The 27,474-nt window shown below is 25.6% G+C and overlaps 2 long non-coding RNA genes across 3 annotated transcripts; both read right to left on the reverse strand.

Annotated features, from left to right (window-relative positions):
• Nucleotides 1–1,584: 1,584 nt before the first annotated feature.
• Nucleotides 1,585–3,853, reverse strand: LOC145029376 (uncharacterized). 2 transcript variants are annotated; one of them, XR_013676549.1, is made up of 5 exons: nt 3,243–3,853; nt 2,845–3,160; nt 2,679–2,766; nt 2,019–2,568; nt 1,585–1,782 (listed from the first exon to the last, which is right to left on the reverse strand). It is a non-coding gene; the product is annotated as an uncharacterized LOC145029376 (long non-coding RNA). The 2 variants fall into 2 exon arrangements; XR_013676522.1 differs by having other exon boundaries at nt 2,019–2,766.
• Nucleotides 3,854–15,459: 11,606 nt separating this feature from the next.
• On the reverse strand, nt 15,460–27,422 carry LOC145029543 (uncharacterized). The gene is made up of 3 exons (XR_013676565.1): nt 27,148–27,422; nt 26,852–26,957; nt 15,460–15,817 (listed from the first exon to the last, which is right to left on the reverse strand). It is a non-coding gene; the product is annotated as an uncharacterized LOC145029543 (long non-coding RNA).
• Nucleotides 27,423–27,474: the final 52 nt, after the last annotated feature.

Below are 27,474 nucleotides of genomic sequence, written 5' to 3' on the forward strand. Positions count from 1 at the left end.
CAGTATGACAATATGTTGTGATTTGCCCAAAATGCAACGAGTGCAACTTTCATCACTATGGATCCTGCCGAGAGTTACACTGTAAAAATTGCAACAAGAAGGGGCACACTGTCCGTTTCTGTAGCGCACATGCACAACTAATCACCCAGGTCCCCAACGTTGGTATGAGTCAGTGTGGTGAAATGGGACACTTCAAGAGGGATTGTCCGATAGAAAGGAATGCTGGTGAAGATGGAAGGGTACTGATGATCACTGCAGGAGAGACTCTCCCGGAACCACCTATAAATAGCGGTACGCTTCCAAAGAAAAATACTTCAAGCCTAAAATCTTTACTAAAAACTGGTGCCAATTATATCGTAATTATAAATTGCTTCCTCATCCGAACAAATCACATTATTTATATAAAAACAAAGGATCCTATGATGGCTTAGTGTAAACGTTAGGGTCATATATAATTAAGATTCTAACATGCTTAGAATGTGTGATTCCGCCTTATTTTCTGTTTTTTGTTTGGTTATGGACTTAGGGCAGAATCACTCATTCGACTGTCTTTTCAATCTTAATTATATACGACTAGTTTACACCTAGCGATCATATTACCCACGTCTACTTGTATTTTCGCAACAAAAAAAACAAAGTAATTACTAACAGGTTTAGACTCTTTAAAATGAAAATTCTAACAAAATAAGAAAACATGATAGAAATCAACAAGTTTAATCAAAATGAAAAAAAAAAACTATGAAGCCTTGGGCATGCAAACCAGATATTAAAACAAAAAAAAAAAAAGCTTAAAATCAATAAAAGAATACATAGAAAAAAAAGTCTTAATATGAAAATATTAATCAAAATAAAAAAAAACTTAAAAAAAAAAATTTAAGTCTTAGGCTTTCAAACCAAATATTAAAAAAAATCTCAAAAAAAAAAAAAAAAAGGAATTCATAATCATAAAAAAAATCTCAAAATAAAAATCTCAAAATAAAGAAAACAGACTCTTAACCGTTATGGTCTTCATCTTTTTATAAATCCTTAGGCATGCAAACCAAATATTAACAAGTTTACTCTTTAAAACGAAAATTTAATAAAAATAAGAAAACTTGATAAAAATCAACATGGTTATTCAGCATGGAAAAAGCTTTAAACACTTAGGCATGCAATTCAGCATGGAAAAAGCTTTAAACACTTAGGCATGCAATTCAGCATGGAAAAAGCTTTAAACACTTAAGCATGCAAACCAAATATTAAAGTAAAAAAAATCCAAGAATCGATAAAATAATACATAATCGTACGAAGCAAAGTCTTAACCGTTAGAATCATCATGTTCTTGCTTAATAAGCTCAATTTTGAAACGTATTACCCTCACCCTCTTTTCTTAGCAACCAAAAGACCAAACTAACGACTAATAGGTTTAGACTTGTTAAAATGAAAATATTAATCAAAACTAGAGTGGTTTCCCGTGCGTTGCACGGGACGGAAGGTGTTCATTTTGTCAAATGAAATATGTTGTTTGCATTGATATCCATAGTTTCTATTATGTGTAAATCGCCATCTATCGGATGAGCAAAAATGCAATGTAAGTCATGATAGTAAAAGAAGTACAATGCTATATTTGAATAGATTTTCAAAAACAATGAAAACACAGTCTACAACAAATGTAGAAAGAACATTCTATTGATGCCAAAAAAAAAAAAAAAATCATCTTTTGACCAATTTACTAATCAACTTGCATCAGCTCCTTTTACCCCAGTAGAAACATCATATGTTCTTCCTTTGTCCAGGGAACTCCTGCAATTCCATAAACAACCATCTTATACTGGTATCACTAATAATAACAATACGAATAATGTAACTCGTACGACTTAAAAGAACAAACTCAAAAATAAACAATTTTGATTAAAATTATGGCTTGTTCTGTTATGTTTCCGATTTTTCTGTAAGAATTTTGTACATATCATCATGTCATCGTATTTATAAAAAATAAAAATCATAAAATAACTGATGAAAAATAGATAAAAAATCACCTGTGGTTGCGAATGCCCAACATACTTGCATTAATCGAACTGGCATGAGTATTTTAAAATAATGGGATCCATCTAAGGATCCAACATATAACACCTTCCAAAAAACATCAGGGGCTTAATACCTATTTTTTTTTTTTTTATAAAAAACAAAACTACAATGGTTTAATCTATGTAAGAAATAATAAGTAATTTCTATTACAGTCCATTAACACCAACCTAAGAACCTTCATACATGCATCAAATAATTAAAAGAAACTGAAAAAGAATGGAAAACAATAAATTATGGAATCCATTACTAAATAACTTTTTATGAGATCATACGAACATTTGAAAACCAATGATGAACAAAAATGATATTAACAACCTGTAACTTACCCATTCACACCATCAATGAAAAGAAATAGATTTGCCAAAGATACAGGAGCCAGCTTATGTGGAAAAAGAGCTGGATTGAAAATGGAAATAACCAAGGGGTAATCTTGTAATTATTTTTGGATTTTTTTATTTAAGTTCCCATTTCAGCAAGTGTGTCTTGCTATTATTCTTTTATCTAGTAATAAGAAATAAAAAAACAAAAAAAATACATACATCACATTCCCATCGGAATTAATGATTTTGTCTGTAGGTTGACTGTGAAAAAATAAGATTTTTTATGCTTACTTCCCATCCGCCTCATAATTGCTATTTGAATTTGTAGCCAAAAAAAAAAGATGTAACTAGAGGACAACCCACACCCACCACTTGTGCCCTGTAAAAAAAAAGTTATCAATAGGGGTATTTTAGTGATTTCATTCAAATGGAGTTTCTGTATTTGGATTGCACTTACTTAGCAGCAGGAGGATAAGAACGGTTAACTTTGTTATAAGACAACTTCCATTCCTGATTCTACAATCAAAACATCAACAGTTTCTTTTCCAACGCACTCAGGAATTATGTATTTTTCTTTTTTATTTAAGTTATTTATGATTAAAAAACAATAAAAACCTACTTGAAACTTACTGCAGCTGGGACTCTTCCTAATTAAACCAAATTTGTTAAAACAATAATTCATATGTTTTATATTTATTGTTAGAGAAAAGAATCTTACAATATATATTCCAAGTGATGTTAAACCTCCAAGGCTTTCATAAGAATGTTACACCCTTTACAAATGAAAATAGAAGCAAATCAGTTAGATTTTTCAACCTACAATGTATGAATTAGAATTTAAATGGTATGACATACCTGTGTATATATATGGTGGACATTTTCTCTTCTCAGGAGGTGGTTTGTACTCCAGAGGAGGTGGTGGCTCAAAAAGATTTAACAGATTATTTCAAACACCCCAAAATAAGTCAGCAAAGTTGAAAAAAATTAGATATGAGGTTAAATTACAAACCTGGAAACTTGAGTAGCATTAGCTGCATGAACAGGCAGGTATAGAATTGCAGCTTCTTCATTGTTTGACTTTTTAAACTCGTGTAAATTAATGAAAAGAAATTAAATGGAAGAGTGACCTTAGTAGGAAGAGAAGTGATTTAGGATTTAATGGATATTGTGGTAAGCAACGTTTTTGTTGAGATAAAAATCCATCTCAAATCGTGGTTGCTGGATCTTTTTCAATTAATGGTAATACTTAACTTGATCGTAAGCCAGAAGGTCGACCTTGGCATCGTCTACTACAACAGCGAAAGTCGAATGAGAAACAGGAGAAGAAGAGTGGATAAGAATGGAGAGGCGTTTCATCGGTGTACGGATTAACCCCAGACGTGAAGAGGCACTAATCAAATCTGATTAAGCAGAAACACGTCTCCACGAAGATTATAAAAAATGGCAAAATATACCCCTACAAAAAAGAGGCCAATAACAAATGCAACTACAGGGACCAAAATAGACAAATAACCTCCACTTTACTCTTAAAATTTTTCAGAATCTTAATATATATATAATAATAATTCTTGCTTATAAAAAACTAACTATAAAATAAAGTCTTAGATGTTATATTCATCACGTTTTTGTTTGTTAAGCTCAATTCTGAATCAGATTACCCACGCCTTATTGTATTTTCGCAACCAAAAAAACAAACTAATGACTAACAAGGTTAGACTCTTTAAAATGAAAATTCTAACAAAAATAAGAAAACATGGAAAAAGTCTAACATGTTTAATCAAATTGAAAAAAAGCTATAAAGCCTTAGGCATGCAAACCAAATATTAAAATAAAAAAAATCTTAGAATCGATAAAAGAATACAATATTAAAAAAAACAATTAAGCCTTGGGCTAACAAACCAAATATTAAAAAAAAATTCAAACTCGAAAAACCAACGAATTCAAAATTATAAAAAACAAACTAAAAAATAAAGAAAATAAAGACTTAACCGTTATAGTCATCATGGTTTTGTTTGTGAAGATCAATTCTGAATCTGATTACCAACGCCTTCTTGTATTTTCGCAACCAAAAAAACAAAATAACGACTAACAGGTTTAAACTCTTTAAAATGAAAATTCTAACAAAAATAAGAAAACATGGCAAAAATCAACATGTTTAATCAAAATGAAAAAAATAAGAAAACATGGCAAAAATCAACATGTTTAATCAAAATGAAAAAAATCTATCAAGCCCTAGGAATGCAAACCAGATATTTAAAAAAAAAAACACTTAGAATCAATAACAGAATACATAATTATAAGAAAACAAAGTCTTAAGTTAAAATCATCATGTTATTGGTCGTTAAGCTCAATTTTGAAACTTATTACCCTCACCCTCTTATATTTTAGCAACCAAAAGAACAAACTAATGACTAATAGATTTAAAATTGTTAAAATGAAAATATTAATCAAAATAATAAAACTTAAAAAAAAAAAAAAAAGCATTTAAGCCTTGGGCTTACAATCCAAATATTAAAAAAGTCTCAAATCGGAAAAAAAAAAGAATTCACAATTATAAAAAAATATCTAAATAAAGAAAAAAAGTCTTAACCGTTACAGTCATCATGTTTTTATTTGTTAAGCTCAATTCTGAATCTGATTACCCACGCCTTCTTGTACTTTGGAAACCAAAAATCTATAAACCCTTAGGCATGCAAACCAAATATTAAAAGGTTTAGACTCTTTCTTTAAAACGAAATTTTAATAAAAAATAAGAAAAATTGAAAAAAATCAACATGGTTAATCAACATGCAAAATCAAATATTAAAGTAAAAAAATCTCAAAATCGATAAAATAATACATAATCATAAGAAACAAAGACTTAACCCTTAGAACATCATGTTCTTGCTTGTTAAGCTCAATTCTGAAACTTATTACCCTCACCCTCTATTATTTTAGCAACCAAAAGAACAAACTAATGACTAATAGGTTTAGACTTTTTAAAATGAAAATCTAAAAAAATAATAATTAAAAAAAAACACTTTAAAAAAAAGCATTTAAGACTTGGGCTTACAAACCGAGTATTAAAAAAAACATAAAATCAAAAAAAAAAAAAAAAAAATCTTACTTATGAAAATCTATCTATAAAATAAAGAAAATAAAGTCTTAGCCGTTGTAGTCATTATGTTTTTATTTGTTAAGCTCGATTCTGAATCAGATTACCTACGCCTTCTTGTATTTTCGCAACAAAAAACAAACAAACTAATGACTAACAGATTTAGACTCTTTAAAACGAAAATTTAATAAAAATAAGAAAACTTCATGAAAATCAACATGTTTAATCAACATGGAAAAAGCTATAAACACTTAGGCATGCGGACCATATATTAAAAAAAAATTCTCAGAATCGGTAAAATAATACATAATCATAAGAAACAAAGTCTTACTCGTTAGAATCATCATGTTCTTGCTTGTTAAGCTCATTTCTAAACTTATTACCCTCACCTTGTATTTCAGCAACCAAAAGAACAAACAAATGACTAATAGGTTTAGACTTGTTAAAATGAAAATAGTAATCAAAATAATAAAACTTAAAAAAAAAAAAAAAAAAAAAAAAAAAACAAAGCATTTTACCCATAGGCTATAACAAACCAAATATTAAAAAAATCGAAAAACAAAAGAATTCATAGTTATAAAACACTAACTAAAAAATAAAGAAAAAAGAGTCTTAGCCGTTATAGTCATCATGTTTTTGTTTGTTGAGCTCAATTCTGAATCTGATTATCCATGACATCTTGTATTTTCGCTAAAAAAAAAAAACAATGACTAACAGGTTTAGACTCTTTAAAACGAAAATTTAAAAAAATAAGAAAACTTGATAAAAATCAACATGGAAAAGGCTATAAACACTTGACATGAAAACCAAAATATTAAATATGTTAGAATCGATAAAAAAAATACATAATCATATGAAACAAAGTCTTAACCGTTACATAATCAATAAAAAAGTATCTCAGAATTTTGCTTGTTAAGCTCAATTCTGACAATTATTACCCTCACCCTCTTTATTTTAGCAACCAAAAGAACAAACTAATGACTAACCGGGTTTAGACTTGTTAAAATGAAAATAATAATTAAAATAACAAAACTTAAAAAAGAAAGCATTTAAGCCTTGGGCAAACAAACCAAATATTACAAAACCTCAAACTCGATAAACAAAAGAAATTAAAATTATAAAAAACAAACTATAAAATAAAGAAAATAAAGTTTTAACCGTTATAGTCAAAATGTTTTTATTTGTTAAGCTCAATTATGAATCCGATTACCCACGCCTTCTTGTATTTTCGCAACCAAAAAAACAAACAAATGACTAATAGGTTTATACTCTTTAAAACGTAAATTTAATAAAAATAAGATAACTTGATAAAAATCAACATTTTAATCAACATTGAAAAAGCTATAAACAAAATATTAAAATAAAAATATCTAAGAATCGATAAAAAAAAATACATAATCATATGAAACAAAGTCTTAACCGTTACAATCATCATGTTCTTGCTTGTTAAGCTCAATTCTGAAAATTATTACCCTCACCCTCTTTATTTTAGCAACCAAAAGAACAAACTAATGAGTAACATGTTTAGACTTGTTAAAATGAAAATAATAGTTAAAATAATAAAACTTAAAAAAGAAAGCATTTAAGCCTTGGGCTAACAAAACAAATATTACAAAACCTCAAACTCGATAAATAAAAGAAATTAAAATTATAAAAAACAAACTATAAAATAAAGAAAATAAAGTTTTAACCTTCATAGTCATCATGTTTTTATTTGTTAAGCTCAATTCTGAATCCGATTAACCACACCTTTTTGTATTTTCGCAACCAAAAAAACAAACAAATGACTAATAGGTTTATACTCTTTAAAACGTAAATTTAATAAAAATAAGATAACTTGATAAAAATCAACATGTTTAATCAATATTGAAAAAGCTAAAAACAAAATATTAAAATAAAAAAATATCTCACAATCGATAAAAAAAAATACATAATCATATGAAACAAAGTCTTAACCGTTACAATCATAATGTTCTTGCTTGTTAAGCTCAATTCTGGAAATTATTACCCTCACCCTCTTTATTTTAGCAACCAAAAGAACAAACTAATGACTAACGGGTTTAGACTTGTTAAAATGAAAATAATAATTAAAATAACAAAACTTAAAAAAGAAAGCATTTAAGCCTTGGGCTAACAAACCAAATATTACAAAACCTCAAACTCGATAAACAAAAGAAATTAAAATTATAAAAAAACAAACTATAAAAATAAAGAAAACAAAGTTTTAACCGATATAGTCATCATGTTTTTATTTGTTAAGCTCAATTCTGAATCCGATTACCCACGCCTTCTTGTATTTTCGCAACCAAAAAAACAAACAAATGACTAATAGGTTTATACTCTTTAAAACATAAATATAATAAAAATAAGATAAGTTGATAAAAATCAACATGTTTAATCAACATTGAAAAAGCTATAAACAAAATATTAAAATAAAAATATCTAAGAATCGATAAAAAAAAAAAATACATAATCATATGAAACAAAGTCTTAACCATTACAATCATCATGTTCTTGCTTGTTAAGCTCAATTCTGGAAATTATTACCCTCACCCTTTTTATTTTAGCAACCAAAAGAACAAACTAATGACTAACGGGTTTAGACTTGTTAAAATGAAAATAATAATTAAAATAACAAAACTTAAAAAAGAAAGCATTTAAGCCTTGGGCTAACAAACCAAATATTACAAAACCTCAAACCCGATAAACAAAAGAAATTAAAATTATAAAAAACAAACTATAAAATAAAGAAAATATAGTTTTAACCGTTATAGTCATCATGTTTTTATTTGTTAAGCTCAATTCTGAATCCGATTACCCACGCCTTCTTGTATTTTCGCAACCAAAAAAACAAACAAATGACTAATAGGTTTATACTCTTTAACACGTAAATTTAATAAAAATAAGATAACTTGATAAAAATCAACATGTTTAATCAACATTGAAAAAGCTAAAAACAAAATATTAAAATAAAAAAATATCTCACAATCGATAAAAAAAAATACATAATCATATGAAACAAAGTCTTAACCATTACAATCATCATGTTCTTGCTTGTTAAGCTCAATTCTGAAAATTATTACCCTCACCCTCTTTATTTTAGCAACCAAAAGAACAAACTAATGAGTAACATGTTTAGACTTGTTAAAATGAAAATAATAATTAAAATAAAAAAACTTAAAAAAGAAAGCATTTAAGCCTTGGACTAACAAACCAAATATTACAAAACCTCAAACTCGATAAACAAAAGAAATTAAAATTATAAAAAACAAACTATAAAATAAAGAAAATAAAGTTTTAACCGTTATAGTCATCATGTTTTTATTTGTTAAGCTCAATTCTGAATCCGATTACCCACGCCTTCTTGTATTTTCGCAACCAAAAAAACAAACAAATGACTAATAGGTTTATACTCTTTAAAACGTAAATTTAATAAAAATAAGATAACTTGATAAAAATCAACATGTTTAATCAATATTGAAAAAGCTAAAAACAAAATATTAAAATAAAAAAATATCTCACAATCGATAAAAAAAAATACATAATCATATGAAACAAAGTCTTAACCGTTACAATCATAATGTTCTTGCTTGTTAAGCTCAATTCTGGAAATTATTACCCTCACCCTCTTTATTTTAGCAACCAAAAGAACAAACTAATGACTAACGGGTTTAGACTTGTTAAAATGAAAATAATAATTAAAATAACAAAACTTAAAAAAGAAAGCATTTAAGCCTTGGGCTAACAAACCAAATATTACAAAACCTCAAACTCGATAAACAAAAGAAATTAAAATTATAAAAAAACAAACTATAAAAATAAAGAAAACAAAGTTTTAACCGATATAGTCATCATGTTTTTATTTGTTAAGCTCAATTCTGAATCCGATTACCCACGTCTTCTTGTATTTTCGCAACCAAAAAAACAAACAAATGAATAATAGGTTTATACTCTTTGAAACGTAAATTTAATAAATATAAGATAACTTGATAAAAATCAACATGTTTAATCAACATTGAAAAAGCTATAAACAAAATATTAAAATAAAAATATCTAAGAATCGATAAAAAAAATACATAAGCATATGAAACAAAGTCTTAACCGTTACAATCATCATGTTCTTGCTTGTTAAGCTCAATTCTGAAAATTATTACCCTCACAATCTTTATTTTAGCAACCAAAAGAACAAACTAATGAGTAACATGTTTAGACTTGTTAAAATGAAAATAATAATTAAAATAAAAAAACTTAAAAAAGAAAGCATTTAAGCCTTGGACTAACAAACCAAATATTACAAAACCTCAAACTCGATAAACAAAAGAAATTAAAATTATAAAAAACAAACTATAAAATAAAGAAAATAAAGTTTTAACCGTTATAGTCATCATGTTTTTATTTGTTAAGCTCAATTCTGAATCCGATTACCCACGCCTTCTTGTATTTTCGCAACCAAAAAAACAAACAAATGACTAATAGGTTTATACTCTTTAAAACGTAAATTTAATAAAAATAAGATAACTTGATAAAAATCAACATGTTTAATCAATATTGAAAAAGCTAAAAACAAAATATTAAAATAAAAAAATATCTCACAATCGATAAAAAAAAATACATAATCATATGAAACAAAGTCTTAACCGTTACAATCATAATGTTCTTGCTTGTTAAGCTCAATTCTGGAAATTATTACCCTCACCCTCTTTATTTTAGCAACCAAAAGAACAAACTAATGACTAACGGGTTTAGACTTGTTAAAATGAAAATAATAATTAAAATAACAAAACTTAAAAAAGAAAGCATTTAAGCCTTGGGCTAACAAACCAAATATTACAAAACCTCAAACTCGATAAACAAAAGAAATTAAAATTATAAAAAAACAAACTATAAAAATAAAGAAAACAAAGTTTTAACCGATATAGTCATCATGTTTTTATTTGTTAAGCTCAATTCTGAATCCGATTACCCACGTCTTCTTGTATTTTCGCAACCAAAAAAACAAACAAATGAATAATAGGTTTATACTCTTTAAAACGTAAATTTAATAAATATAAGATAACTTGATAAAAATCAACATGTTTAATCAACATTGAAAAAGCTATAAACAAAATATTAAAATAAAAATATCTAAGAATCGATAAAAAAAATACATAAGCATATGAAACAAAGTCTTAACCGTTACAATCATCATGTTCTTGCTTGTTAAGCTCAATTCTGAAAATTATTACCCTCACAATCTTTATTTTAGCAACCAAAAGAACAAACTAATGAGTAACATGTTTAGACTTGTTAAAATGAAAATAATAATTAAAATAAAAAAACTTAAAAAAGAAAGCATTTAAGCCTTGGACTAACAAACCAAATATTACAAAACCTCAAACTCGATAAACAAAAGAAATTAAAATTATAAAAAACAAACTATAAAATAAAGAAAATAAAGTTTTAACCGTTATAGTCATCATGTTTTTATTTGTTAAGCTCAATTCTGAATCCGATTACCCACGCCTTCTTGTATTTTCGCAACCAAAAAAACAAACAAATGACTAATAGGTTTATACTCTTTAAAACGTAAATTTAATAAAAATAAGATAACTTGATAAAAATCAACATGTTTAATCAATATTGAAAAAGCTAAAAACAAAATATTAAAATAAAAAAATATCTCACAATCGATAAAAAAAAATACATAATCATATGAAACAAAGTCTTAACCGTTACAATCATAATGTTCTTGCTTGTTAAGCTCAATTCTGGAAATTATTACCCTCACCCTCTTTATTTTAGCAACCAAAAGAACAAACTAATGACTAACGGGTTTAGACTTGTTAAAATGAAAATAATAATTAAAATAACAAAACTTAAAAAAGAAAGCATTTAAGCCTTGGGCTAACAAACCAAATATTACAAAACCTCAAACTCGATAAACAAAAGAAATTAAAATTATAAAAAAACAAACTATAAAAATAAAGAAAACAAAGTTTTAACCGATATAGTCATCATGTTTTTATTTGTTAAGCTCAATTCTGAATCCGATTACCCACGTCTTCTTGTATTTTCGCAACCAAAAAAACAAACAAATGAATAATAGGTTTATACTCTTTAAAACGTAAATTTAATAAATATAAGATAACTTGATAAAAATCAACATGTTTAATCAACATTGAAAAAGCTATAAACAAAATATTAAAATAAAAATATCTAAGAATCGATAAAAAAAATACATAAGCATATGAAACAAAGTCTTAACCGTTACAATCATCATGTTCTTGCTTGTTAAGCTCAATTCTGAAAATTATTACCCTCACAATCTTTATTTTAGCAACCAAAAGAACAAACTAATGAGTAACATGTTTAGACTTGTTAAAATGAAAATAATAATTAAAATAAAAAAACTTAAAAAAGAAAGCATTTAAGCCTTGGACTAACAAACCAAATATTACAAAATCTCAAACTCGATAAACAAAAGAAATTAAAATTATAAAAAACAAACTATAAAATAAAGAAAATAAAGTTTTAACCGTTATAGTCATCATGTTTTTATTTGTTAAGCTCAATTCTGAATCCGATTACCCACGCCTTCTTGTATTTTCGCAACCAAAAAAACAAACAAATGACTAATAGGTTTATACTCTTTAAAACGTAAATTTAATAAAAATAAGATAACTTGATAAAAATCAACATGTTTAATCAATATTGAAAAAGCTAAAAACAAAATATTAAAATAAAAAAATATCTCACAATCGATAAAAAAAAATACATAATCATATGAAACAAAGTCTTAACCGTTACAATCATAATGTTCTTGCTTGTTAAGCTCAATTCTGGAAATTATTACCCTCACCCTCTTTATTTTAGCAACCAAAAGAACAAACTAATGACTAACGGGTTTAGACTTGTTAAAATGAAAATAATAATTAAAATAACAAAACTTAAAAAAGAAAGCATTTAAGCCTTGGGCTAACAAACCAAATATTACAAAACCTCAAACTCGATAAACAAAAGAAATTAAAATTATAAAAAAACAAACTATAAAAATAAAGAAAACAAAGTTTTAACCGATATAGTCATCATGTTTTTATTTGTTAAGCTCAATTCTGAATCCGATTACCCACGTCTTCTTGTATTTTCGCAACCAAAAAAACAAACAAATGAATAATAGGTTTATACTCTTTAAAACGTAAATTTAATAAATATAAGATAACTTGATAAAAATCAACATGTTTAATCAACATTGAAAAAGCTATAAACAAAATATTAAAATAAAAATATCTAAGAATCGATAAAAAAAATACATAAGCATATGAAACAAAGTCTTAACCGTTACAATCATCATGTTCTTGCTTGTTAAGCTCAATTCTGAAAATTATTACCCTCACAATCTTTATTTTAGCAACCAAAAGAACAAACTAATGAGTAACATGTTTAGACTTGTTAAAATGAAAATAATAATTAAAATAAAAAAACTTAAAAAAGAAAGCATTTAAGCCTTGGACTAACAAACCAAATATTACAAAACCTCAAACTCGATAAACAAAAGAAATTAAAATTATAAAAAACAAACTATAAAATAAAGGAAATAAAGTTTTAACCGTTATAGTCATCATGTTTTTATTTGTTAAGCTCAATTCTGAATCCGATTACCCACGCCTTCTTGTATTTTCGCAACCAAAAAAACAAACAAATGACTAATAGGTTTATACTCTTTAAAACGTAAATTTAATAAAAATAAGATAACTTGATAAAAATCAACATGTTTAATCAATATTGAAAAAGCTAAAAACAAAATATTAAAATAAAAAAATATCTCACAATCGATAAAAAAAAATACATAATCATATGAAACAAAGTCTTAACCGTTACAATCATAATGTTCTTGCTTGTTAAGCTCAATTCTGGAAATTATTACCCTCACCCTCTTTATTTTAGCAACCAAAAGAACAAACTAATGACTAACGGGTTTAGACTTGTTAAAATGAAAATAATAATTAAAATAACAAAACTTAAAAAAGAAAGCATTTAAGCCTTGGGCTAACAAACCAAATATTACAAAACCTCAAACTCGATAAACAAAAGAAATTAAAATTATAAAAAAACAAACTATAAAAATAAAGAAAACATAGTTTTAACCGATATAGTCATCATGTTTTTATTTGTTAAGCTCAATTCTGAATCCGATTACCCACGTCTTCTTGTATTTTCGCAACCAAAAAAACAAACAAATGAATAATAGGTTTATACTCTTTAAAACGTAAATTTAATAAATATAACATAACTTGATAAAAATCAACATGTTTAATCAACATTGAAAAAGCTATAAACAAAATATTAAAATAAAAATATCTAAGAATCGATAAAAAAAATACATAAGCATATGAAACAAAGTCTTAACCGTTACAATCATCATGTTCTTGCTTGTTAAGCTCAATTCTGAAAATTATTACCCTCACAATCTTTATTTTAGCAACCAAAAGAACAAACTAATGAGTAACATGTTTAGACTTGTTAAAATGAAAATAATAATTAAAATAACAAAACTTAAAAAAGAAAGCATTTAAGCCTTGGACTAACAAACCAAATATTACAAAACCTCAAACTCGATAAACAAAAGAAATTAAAATTATAAAAAACAAACTATAAAATAAAGAAAATAAAGTTTTAACCGTTATAGTCATCATGTTTTTATTTGTTAAGCTCAATTCTGAATCCGATTACCCATGCCTTCTTGTATTTTCGCAACCAAAAAAACAAACAAATGACTAATAGGTTTATACTCTTTAAAACGTAAATTTAATAAAAATAAGATAACTTGATAAAAATCAACATGTTTAATCAATATTGAAAAAGCTAAAAACAAAATATTAAAATAAAAAAATATCTCACAATCGATAAAAAAAAATACATAATCATATGAAACAAAGTCTTAACCGTTACAATCATAATGTTCTTGCTTGTTAAGCTCAATTCTGGAAATTATTACCCTCACCCTCTTTATTTTAGCAACCAAAAGAACAAACTAATGACTAACGGGTTTAGACTTGTTAAAATGAAAATAATAATTAAAATAACAAAACTTAAAAAAGAAAGCATTTAAGCCTTGGGCTAATCAAATATTACAAAACCTCAAACTCGATAAACAAAAGAAATTAAAATTATAAAAAAACAAACTATAAAATAAAGAAAATATATTTTTAACCGTTATAGTCATCATATTTTTATTTGTTAAGCTCACTTCTGAATCCGATTACCCACGCCTTCTTGTATTTTCGCAACCAAAAAAACAAACAAATGACTAATAGGTTTATACTCTTTAAAACATAAATATAATAAAAATAAGATAACCTGATAAAAATCAACATTGAAAAAGCTATAAACAAAATATTAAAATAAAAATATCTCATAATCGATAAAAAAAAAATACATAATCATATGAAACAAAGTCTTAACCGTTACAATCATCATATTCTTGGTTGTTAAGCTCAATTCTGAAAATTATTACCCTCACCCTCTTTATTTTAGCAACCAAAAGAACAAATTAATGAGTAACATGTTTAGACTTGTTAAAATGAAAATAATAGTTAAAATAACAAAACTTAAAAAAGAAAGCATTTAAGCTTTGGGCTAACAAACCAAATATTACAAAACCTCAAACTCGATAAACAAAAGAAATTAAAATTATAAAAAAAGAACTATAAAATAAAGAAAATAAAATTTTAACCGTTATAGTCATCATGTTTTTATTTGTTAAGCTCAATTCTGAATCCGATTACCCACGCCTTCTTGTATTTTCGCAACCAAAAAAACAAACAAATGACTAATAGGTTTATACTCTTTAAAACGTAAATTTAATAAAAATAAGATAACTTGATGAAAATCAACATGTTTAATCAACATTGAATAAGCTATAAACAAAATATTAAAATAAAAATATCACAGAATCGATAAAAAAATACATAATCATATGAAACAAAGTCTTAACCGTTACAATCATCATGTTCTTGCTTGTTAAGCTCAATTCTGAAACTTATTACCCTCACCCTCTTTTATTTTAGCAACCAAAAGAACAAACTAATGACTAACGGATTTAGACTTGTTAAAATGAAAATAATAATTAAAATAACAAAACTTAAAAAAGAAAGCATTTAAGCCTTGGACTAACAAACCAAATATTACAAAACCTCAAACTCGATAAACAAAAGAAATTAAAATTATGAAAAACAAACTATAAAATAAAGAAAATAAAGTTTTAACCGTTATAGTCATCATGTTTTTATTTGTTAAGCTCAATTCTGAATCTGATTACCCACGCCTTCTTGTACTTTGGAAACCAAAAATCTATAAACTGCAAACCAAATATTAAAAGGTTTAGACTCTTTCTTTAAAACGAAATTTTAATAAAAAATAAGAAAAATTGAAAAAAATCAACATGGTTAATCAACATGCAAAATCAAATATTAAAGTAAAAAAATCTCAAAATCGATAAAATAATACATAATCATAAGAAACAAAGACTTAACCCTTAGAACATCATGTTCTTGCTTGTTAAGGTCAATTCTGAAACTTATTACCCTCACCCTCTATTATTTTAGCAACCAAAAGAACAAACTAATGACTAATAGGTTTAGACTTTTTAAAATGAAAATCTAAAAAAATAATAATTAAAAAAAAACACTTTAAAAAAAAGCATTTAAGACTTGGGCTTACAAACCGAGTATTAAAAAAAACATAAAATCAAAAAAAAAAAAAAAAAAAAAAAAAATCTTACTTATGAAAATCTATCTATAAAATAAAGAAAATAAAGTCTTAGCCGTTGTAGTCATTATGTTTTTATTTGTTAAGCTCGATTCTGAATCAGATTACCTACGCCTTCTTGTATTTTCGCAACAAAAAACAAACAAACTAATGACTAACAGATTTAGACTCTTTAAAACGAAAATTTAATAAAAATAAGAAAACTTCATGAAAATCAACATGTTTAATCAACATGGAAAAAGCTATAAACACTTAGGCATGCGGACCATATATTAAAAAAAAATACTCAGAATTGGTAAAATAATACATAATCATAAGAAACAAAGTCTTACTCGTTAGAATCATCATGTTCTTGCTTGTTAAGCTCATTTCTAAACTTATTACCCTCACCTTGTATTTCAGCAACCAAAAGAACAACCAAATGACTAATAGGTTTAGACTTGTTAAAATGAAAATAGTAATCAAAATAATAAAACTTAAAAAAAAAATAAAAATAAAAAAAAAAGCATTTTACCCATAGGCTATAACAAACCAAATATTAAAAAAATCGAAAAACAAAAGAATTCATAGTTATAAAACACTAACTAAAAAATAAAGAAAAAAGAGTCTTAGCCGTTATAGTCATCATGTTTTTGTTTGTTGAGCTCAATTCTGAATCTGATTATCCATGACATCTTGTATTTTCGCTAAAAAAAAAAAAACAATGACTAACAGGTTTAGACTCTTTAAAACGAAAATTTAAAAAAATAAGAAAACTTGATAAAAATCAACATGTTTAATCAACATGGAAAAGGCTATAAACACTTGACATGAAAACCAAAATATTAAATATGTTAGAATCGATAAAAAAAATACATAATCATATGAAACAAAGTCTTAACCGTTACATAATCAATAAAAAAGTATCTCAGAATTTTGCTTGTTAAGCTCAATTCTGACAATTATTACCCTCACCCTCTTTATTTTAGCAACCAAAAGAACAAACTAATGACTAACCGGGTTTAGACTTGTTAAAATGAAAATAATAATTAAAATAACAAAACTTAAAAAAGAAAGCATTTAAGCCTTGGGCAAACAAACCAAATATTACAAAACCTCAAACTCGATAAACAAAAGAAATTAAAATTATAAAAAACAAACTATAAAATAAAGAAAATAAAGTTTTAACCGTTATAGTCATCATGTTTTTATTTGTTAAGCTCAATTCTGAATCCGATTACCCACGCCTTCTTGTATTTTCGCAACCAAAAAAACAAACAAATGACTAATAGGTTTATACTCTTTAAAACGTAAATTTAATAAAAATAAGATAACTTGATAAAAATCAACATTTTAATCAACATTGAAAAAGCTATAAACAAAATATTAAAATAAAAATATCTAAGAATCGATAAAAAAAAATACATAATCACATGAAACAAAGTCTTAACCGTTACAATCATCATGTTCTTGCTTGTTAAGCTCAATTCTGAAAATTATTACCCTCACCCTCTTTATTTTAGCAACCAAAAGAACAAACTAATGAGTAACATGTTTAGACTTGTTAAAATGAAAATAATAATTAAAATAACAAAACTTAAAAAAGAAAGAATTTAAGCCTTCGGCTAACAAACCAAATATTACAAAACCTCAAACTCGATAAACAAACGAAATTAAAATTATAAAAAACAAACTATAAAATAAAGAAAATAAAGTTTTAACCGTTATAGTCATCATGTTTTTATTTGTTAAGCTCAATTCTGAATCCGATTACCCATGCCTTCTTGTATTTTCGCAACCAAAAAAACAAACAAATGACTAATAGGTTTATACTCTTTAACACGTAAATTTAATAAAAATAAGATAACTTGATAAAAATCAACATGTTTAATCAACATTGAAAAAGATATAAACAAAATATTAAAATAAAAATATCTCAGAATCGATAAAAAAAAAATACAAAATCATATGAAACAAAGTCTTAACCGTTACAATCATCATGTTCTTGCTTGTTAAGCTCAATTCTGGAAATTATTACCCTCACCCTTTTTATTTTAGCAACCAAAAGAACAAACTAATGACTAACGGGTTTAGACTTGTTAAAATGAAAATAATAATTAAAATAACAAAACTTAAAAAATAATAATTAAAATAACAAAACTTAAAAAAAAGAGCATTTAAGCCTTGGGCTAACATACCAAATATTACAAAACCTCAAACTCGATAAACAAAATGAATTAAAATTATAAAAAACAAACTATAAAATAAAGAAAATATAGTTTTAACCGTTATAGTCATCATGTTTTTATTTGTTAAGCTCAATTCTGAATCCGATTACCCACGCCTTCTTGTATTTTCGGAACCAAAAAAACAAACAAATGACTAATAGGTTCATATTCTTTAAAACATAAATATAATAAAAATAAGATAACTTAATAAAAATCAACATGTTTAATCAACATTGAAAAAGCTATAAACAAAATATTAAAATAAAAATATCTAAGAATCGATAAAAAAAAAAATACATAATCATATGAAACAAAGTCTTAACCGTTACAATCTTCATGTTCTTGCTTGTTAAGCTCAATTCTGAAAATTATTACCCTCACCCTCTTTATTTTAGCAACCAAAAGAACAAACTAATGAGTAACATGTTTAGACTTGTTAAAATGAAAATAATAGTTAAAATAATAAAACTTACAAAAGAAAGCATTTAAGCCTTGGGCTAACAAAACAAATATTACAAAACCTCAAACTCGATAAATAAAAGAAATTAAAATTATAAAAAACAAACTATAAAATAAAGAAAATAAAGTTTTAACCTTCATAGTCATCATGTTTTTATTTGTTAAGCTCAATTCTGAATCCGATTAACCACACCTTTTTGTATTTTCGCAACCAAAAAAACAAACAAATGACTAATAGGTTTATACTCTTTAAAACGTAAATTTAATAAAAATAAGATAACTTGATAAAAATCAACATGTTTAATCAACATTGAAAAAGCTATAAACAAAATATTAAAATAAAAATATCTCAGTATCGATAAAAAAAATAGATAATCATACGAAACAAAGTCTTAACCGTTACAATCATCATGATCTTGCTTGTTAAGCTCAATTCTGAAACTTATTACCCTCACCCTCTTTATTTTAGCAACCAAAAGAACAAACTAATGACTAACGGGTTTAGACTTGTTAAAATGAAAATAATAATTAAAATAAGAAAACTTAAAAACGTAAGCATTTAAGCCTTGGGCTAACAAACCAAATATTACAAAACCTCAAACTCGATAAACAAAAAAAATTAAAATTATAAAAAACAAACTATAAAATAAAGAAAATAAAGTTTTAACCGTTATAGTCATCATGTTTTTATTTGTTAAGCTCAATTCTGAATCCGATTACCCACGCCTTCTTGTATTTTCGCAACCAAAAAAACAAACAAATGACTAATAGGTTTATACTCTTTAAAACATAAATATAATAAAAATAAGATAAGTTGATAAAAATCAACATGTTTAATCAACATTGAAAAAGCTATAAACAAAATATTAAAATAAAAATATCTAAGAATCGATAAAAAAAAAAATACATAATCATATGAAACAAAGTCTTAACCATTACAATCATCATGTTCTTGCTTGTTAAGCTCAATTCTGGAAATTATTACCCTCACCCTTTTTATTTTAGCAACCAAAAGAACAAACTAATGACTAACGGGTTTAGACTTGTTAAAATGAAAATAATAATTAAAATAACAAAACTTAAAAAAGAAAGCATTTAAGCCTTGGGCTAACAAACCAAATATTACAAAACCTCAAACCCGATAAACAAAAGAAATTAAAATTATAAAAAACAAACTATAAAATAAAGAAAATATAGTTTTAACCGTTATAGTCATCATGTTTTTATTTGTTAAGCTCAATTCTGAATCCGATTACCCACGCCTTCTTGTATTTTCGCAACCAAAAAAACAAACAAATGACTAATAGGTTTATACTCTTTAACACGTAAATTTAATAAAAATAAGATAACTTGATAAAAATCAACATGTTTAATCAACATTGAAAAAGCTAAAAACAAAATATTAAAATAAAAAAATATCTCACAATCGATAAAAAAAAATACATAATCATATGAAACAAAGTCTTAACCATTACAATCATCATGTTCTTGCTTGTTAAGCTCAATTCTGAAAATTATTACCCTCACCCTCTTTATTTTAGCAACCAAAAGAACAAACTAATGAGTAACATGTTTAGACTTGTTAAAATGAAAATAATAGTTAAAATAATAAAACTTAAAAAAAAGAGCATTTAAGCCTTGGGCTAACATACCAAATATTACAAAACCTCAAACTCGATAAACAAAATGAATTAAAATTATAAAAAACAAACTATAAAATAAAGAAAATATAGTTTTAACCGTTATAGTCATCATGTTTTTATTTGTTAAGCTCAATTCTGAATCCGATTAACCACACCTTTTTGTATTTTCGCAACAAAAAAAACAAACAAATGACTAATAGGTTTATACTCTTTAAAACGTAAATTTAATAAAAATAAGATAACTTGATAAAAATCAACATGTTTAATCATCATTGAAAAAGCTATAAACAAAATATTAAAATAAAAATATCTAAGAATCGATAAAAAAAAAAAAATACATAATCATATTAAACAAAGTCTTAACCGTTACAATCATCATGTTCTTGCTTGTTAAGCTCAATTTTGAAAATTATTACACTCACCCTCTTTATTTTAGCAACCAAAAGAACAAACTAATGAGTAACATGTTTAGACTTGTTAAAATGAAAATAATAATTAAAATAAAAAAACTTAAAAAAGAAAGCATTTAAGCCTTGGGCTAACAAACCAAATATTAAAAAAACCTCAAACCCGATAAACAAAAGAAATTAAAATTATAAAAAACAAACTATAAAATAAAGAAAATAAAGTTTTAACCGTTATAGTCATCATGTTTTTATTTGTTAAGATCTATTCTGAATCCGATTACCCACGCCTTCTTGTATTTTCGCAACCAAAAAAACAAACAAATGACTAATAGGTTTATACTCTTTAAAACGTAAATTTAATAAAAATAAGATAACTTGATAAAAATCAACATGTTTAATCAATATTGAAAAAGCTAAAAACAAAATATTAAAATAAAAAAATATCTCACAATCGATAAAAAAAAATACATAATCATATGAAACAAAGTCTTAACCGTTACAATCATCATGTTCTTGCTTGTTAAGCTCAATTCTGGAAATTATTACCCTCACCCTCTTTATTTTAGCAACCAAAAGAACAAACTAATGAGTAACATGTTTAGACTTGTTAAAATGAAAATAATAGTTAAAATAATAAAACTTAAAAAAGAAAGCATTTAAGCCTTGGGCTAACAAACCAAATATTACAAAACCTCAAACTCGATAAACAAAAGAAATTAAAATTATAAAAAAACAAACTATAAAAATAAAGAAAACAAAGTTTTAACCGATATAGTCATCATGTTTTTATTTGTTAAGCTCAATTCTGAATCCGATTACCCACGTCTTCTTGTATTTTCGCAACCAAAAAAACAAACAAATGAATAATAGGTTTATACTCTTTAAAACGAAAATTTAATAAATATAAGATAACTTGATAAAAATCAACATGTTTAATCAACATTGAAAAAGCTATAAACAAAATATTAAAATAAAAATATCTAAGAATCGATAAAAAAAATACATAAGCATATGAAACAAAGTCTTAACCGTTACAATCATCATGTTCTTGCTTGTTAAGCTCAATTCTGAAAATTATTACCCTCACAATCTTTATTTTAGCAACCAAAAGAACAAACTAATGAGTAACATGTTTAGACTTGTTAAAATGAAAATAATAATTAAAATAACAAAACTTAAAAAAGAAAGCATTTAAGCCTTGGGCTAACAAACCAAATATTACAAAACCTCAAACGCGATAAACAAAAGAAATTAAAATTATAAAAAACAAACTATAAAATAAAGAAAATAAAGTTTTAACCGTTATAGTCATCATGTTTTTATTTGTTAAGCTCAATTCTGAATCCGATTACCCACGCCTTCTTGTATTTTCGCAACCAAAAAAACAAACAAATGACTAATAGGTTTATACTCTTTAAAACGTAAATTTAATAAAAATAAGATAAGTTGATAAAAATCAACATGTTTAATCATCATTGAAAAAGCTATAAACAAAATATTAAAATAAAAAAATATCTCACAATCGATAAAAAAAAAAATACATAATCATATTAAACAAAGTCTTAACCGTTACAATCATAATGTTCTTGCTTGTTAAGCTCAATTCTGGTAATTATTACCCTCACCCTCTTTATTTTAGCAACCAAAAGAACAAACTAATGACTAACGGGTTTAGACTTGTTAAAATGAAAATAATAATTAAAATAACAAAACTTAAAAAACAAAGCATTTAAGCCTTGGGCTAACAAACCAAATATTACAAAACCTCAAACTCGATAAACAAAAGAAATTAAAATTATAAAAAAACAAACTATAAAAATAAAGAAAACAAAGTTTTAACCGATATAGTCATCATGTTTTTATTTGTTAAGCTCAATTCTGAATCCGATTACCCACGTCTTCTTGTATTTTCGCAACCAAAAAAACAAACAAATGAATAATAGGTTTATACTCTTTAAAACGTAAATTTAATAAATATAAGATAACTTGATAAAAATCAACATGTTTAATCAATATTGAAAAAGCTAAAAACAAAATATTAAAATAAAAAAAATATCTAAGAATCGATAAAAAAAATACATAAGCATATGAAACAAAGTCTTAACCGTTACAATCATCATGTTCTTGCTTGTTAAGCTCAATTCTGAAAATTATTACCCTCACAATCTTTATTTTAGCAACCAAAAGAACAAACTAATGAGTAACATGTTTAGACTTGTTAAAATGAAAATAATAATTAAAATAACAAAACTTAAAAAAGAAAGCATTTAAGCCTTGGACTAACAAACCAAATATTACAAAACCTCAAACTCGATAAACAAAAGAAATTAAAATTATAAAAAACAAACTATAAAATAAAGAAAATAAAGTTTTAACCGTTATAGTCATCATGTTTTTATTTGTTAAGCTCAATTCTGAATCCGATTACCCATGCCTTCTTGTATTTTCGCAACCAAAAAAACAAACAAATGACTAATAGGTTTATACTCTTTAAAACGTAAATTTAATAAAAATAAGATAACTTGATAAAAATCAACATGTTTAATCAATATTGAAAAAGCTAAAAACAAAATATTAAAATAAAAAAATATCTCACAATCGATAAAAAAAAATACATAATCATATGAAACAAAGTCTTAACCGTTACAATCATAATGTTCTTGCTTGTTAAGCTCAATTCTGGAAATTATTACCCTCACCCTCTTTATTTTAGCAACCAAAAGAACAAACTAATGACTAACGGGTTTAGACTTGTTAAAATGAAAATAATAATTAAAATAACAAAACTTAAAAAAGAAAGCATTTAAGCCTTGGGCTAACAATCAAATATTACAAAACCTCAAACTCGATAAACAAAAGAAATTAAAATTATAAAAAAACAAACTATAAAATAAAGAAAATATATTTTTAACCCTTATAGTCATCATGTTTTTATTTGTTAAGCTCACTTCTGAATCCGATTACCCACGCCTTCTTGTATTTTCGCAACCAAAAAAACAAACAAATGACTAATAGGTTTGTACTCTTTAAAACATAAATATAATAAAAATAAGATAACCTGATAAAAATCAACATTGAAAAAGCTATAAACAAAATATTAAAATAAAAATATCTCATAATCGATAAAAAAAAAATACATAATCATATGAAACAAAGTCTTAACCGTTACAATCATCATATTCTTGGTTGTTAAGCTCAATTCTAAAAATTATTACCCTCACCCTATTTATTTTAGCAACCAAAAGAACAAACTAATGAGTAACATGTTTAGACTTGTTAAAATGAAAATAATAGTTAAAATAACAAAACTTAAAAAAGAAAGCATTTAAGCCTTGGGCTAACAAACCAAATATTACAAAACCTCAAACTCGATAAACAAAAGAAATTAAAATTATAAAAAAAGAACTATAAAATAAAGAAAATAAAATTTTAACCGTTATAGTCATCATGTTTTTATTTGTTAAGCTCAATTCTGAATCCGATTACCCACACCTTCTTGTATTTTCGCAACCAAAAAAACAAACAAATGACTAATAGGTTTATACTCTTTAAAACGTAAATTTAATAAAAATAAGATAACTTGATGAAAATCAACATGTTTAATCAACATTGAATAAGCTATAAACAAAATATTAAAATAAAAATATCACAGAATCGATAAAAAAATACATAATCATATGAAACAAAGTCTTAACCGTTACAATCATCATGTTCTTGCTTGTTAAGCTCAATTCTGAAACTTATTACCCTCACCCTCTTTTATTTTAGCAACCAAAAGAACAAACTAATGACTAACAGGTTTAGACTTGTTAAAATGAAAATAATAATTAAAATAACAAAACTTAAAAAAGAAAGCATTTAAGCCTTGGGCTAACAAACCAAATATTACAAAACCTCAAACTCGATAAACAAAAGAAATTAAAATTTTAAAAAAACAAACTATAAAAATAAAGAAAATAAAGTTTTAACCGTTATAGTCATCATGTTTTTATTTGTTAAGCTCAATTCTGAATCCGATTACCCACGCCTTCTTGTATTTTCGCAACCAAAAAAACAAACAAATGACTAATAGGTTTATACTCTTTAAAACGTAAATTTAATAAATATAAGATAACTTGATAAAAATCAACATGTTTAATCAACATTGAAAAAGCTATAAACAAAATATTAAAATAAAAATATCACAGAATTGATAAAAAAATACATAAGCATATGAAACAAAGTCTTAACCGTTACAATCATCATGTTCTTGCTTGTTAAGCTCAATTCTGAAAATTATTACCCTCACAATCTTTATTTTAGCAACCAAAAGAACAAACTAATGAGTAACATGTTTAGACTTGTTAAAATGAAAATAATAATTAAAATAACAAAACTTAAAAAAGAAAGCATTTAAGCCTTGGGCTAACAAACCAAATATTACAAAACCTCAAACTCGATAAACAAAAGAAATTAAAATTATAAAAAACAAACTATAAAATAAAGAAAATAAAGTTTTAACCGTTATAGTCGTCATGTTTTTATTTGTTAAGCTCAATTCTGAATCCGATTACCCACGCCTTCTTGTATTTGCGCAACCAAAAAAACAAACAAATGACTAATAGGTTTATACTCTTTAAAACGTAAATTTAATAAAAATAAGATAACTTGATAAAAATCAACATGCTTAATCAACATTGGAAAAGCTATAAACGAAATATTAAAATAAAAATATCACAGAATCGATAAAAAAATACATAATCATATGAAACAAAGTCTTAACCGTTACTATCATCATGTTCTTGGTTGTTAAGCTCAATTCTGAAACTTATTACCCTCACCCTCTTTTATTTTAGCAACCAAAAGAACAAACTAATGACTAATAGGTTTAGACTTGTTACTATGAAAATATTAATCAAAATAATAAAACTTAAAAAAAAAAAAAAAAAAAGCATTTAAACCTTGGTCTAACAAACCAAATAATAAAAAAATCTCAAACTCGAAAAACAAAAGAAATCAAAATTATAAAAAAACTAACTAAAAAATAAATATAATCAAGTCTTTTAGCTGTTTTAATCAGCATGTTCTTCCTTGTTAAGCTCAATTTTGAAACTGATTATAAAAAACTAATTAATGACTAAGAAGTTCAAACTCGTTAAAATGAAAATGTTAATAAAAATAACAAAACTTGTTAAAAATCAACAACTTTAATATTCAAAAAAAATCTTCAAATGGGTTTACAACTACATTATTAAAATTGAAATTGTAAAAATTGTAATTAAAAATAAAAAATAAAAAAAAGTATTCCATTAAGTCCTCAAGAAGGTGCAAAATTAAATCAACAGAAAACTCTTGCAATGAACCAAACTCATTAAAATTGTTAAATAAAATGAAGATTAAACCGTTCTAAAAAAGGGCCCAAATATGTTTTAAACAAATCCATTAAAATGAAAGAAATAGATGTTAAGATTCTTTCCATTATCCCTAAAATCAATTTAACAAAATCACCGAATCCGTATCTGCTAACAAACAAATTAAATATTCCAAGAAATCAATGGCGCATCAAAAACGTAATCTCTAATTTAAATGATTTTAAGAAATCCTTAGTATCAAGAACTTCAAAATTCAAATTACCAGAATTTGGCACGATAAATGAAATCAATTAAACAAAACGTGTATTGAAATAAAGATATAACGAAGGAGCTCTAGATATTTTTTTCGCATTAAATCCCTAACAGGAACTTCCTAAACCCTAAATTCTGGAATCGCATCAAGAATTTTGTGGGGAAACATGAAACAATCAAACCTTTCAACAAATAATTTCAAGATATAAAGGCTGGTATTTAACAGATAGTTCCAATTATGAATGGGTATTCCACAATCCAATTCATCATTATCATAATGAAGCAAGAGATTAGGAAGAACTTACCTGTTGTTTCCATAGCAACAAGAATGGAATCGCTTGATACTGCCATGGCCGTCGACTTACTTCCTCCCTGCTTCCCACTCTGTGTGACTCTTCTTTTTTGAGTAAACTTTGTGAAGATTTTCCAGAATCACAAAAAGAAAATTGGGGGAATTAGATACTAAAATCGCATAAAAACACGAAATAAACAGACGATTCCCATAAACTATTTCAAGAACATTGGGTATTTAGTTCATGATCTGTATTCGACTATCGATTGTATCACACTCAAAATTAACTATAATAATAGGAAAAATTACCTCTAAAAACTCTGGGCTGTTTCGTTTGACAGAGGCAGGCGGTGATACGAAGTCGGTGGGAAAACAGTTGGCCATTCAAATTTCAAGCACGTAATCGAGATGTTGTCTGTGAAATTCTCGACGTGGGAGAAGAAACTGAACGTCGCTGTGATGATACTGATGTCCAGGCGGAGGATGTTTTTGTTTGAGCCGGTGAAGTGGTGAAGTTCTTGCTGGAGATGAAGGCGAGCGTGATGGATGAGTAAGGGTTTATTTCAGGTTTGACCGTTGGAGCCTTGGAGGCGACGTGACTTTTGAGTTTCTATTTAATAAAATAATAATATTTAG

The sequence above is a fragment of the Lactuca saligna genome, chromosome 1 (genome assembly GCF_052625555.1).
Source record: "Lactuca saligna cultivar CGN05327 chromosome 1, ASM5262555v1, whole genome shotgun sequence".
NCBI classification, from domain to species: Eukaryota; Viridiplantae; Streptophyta; class Magnoliopsida; order Asterales; family Asteraceae; genus Lactuca; species Lactuca saligna.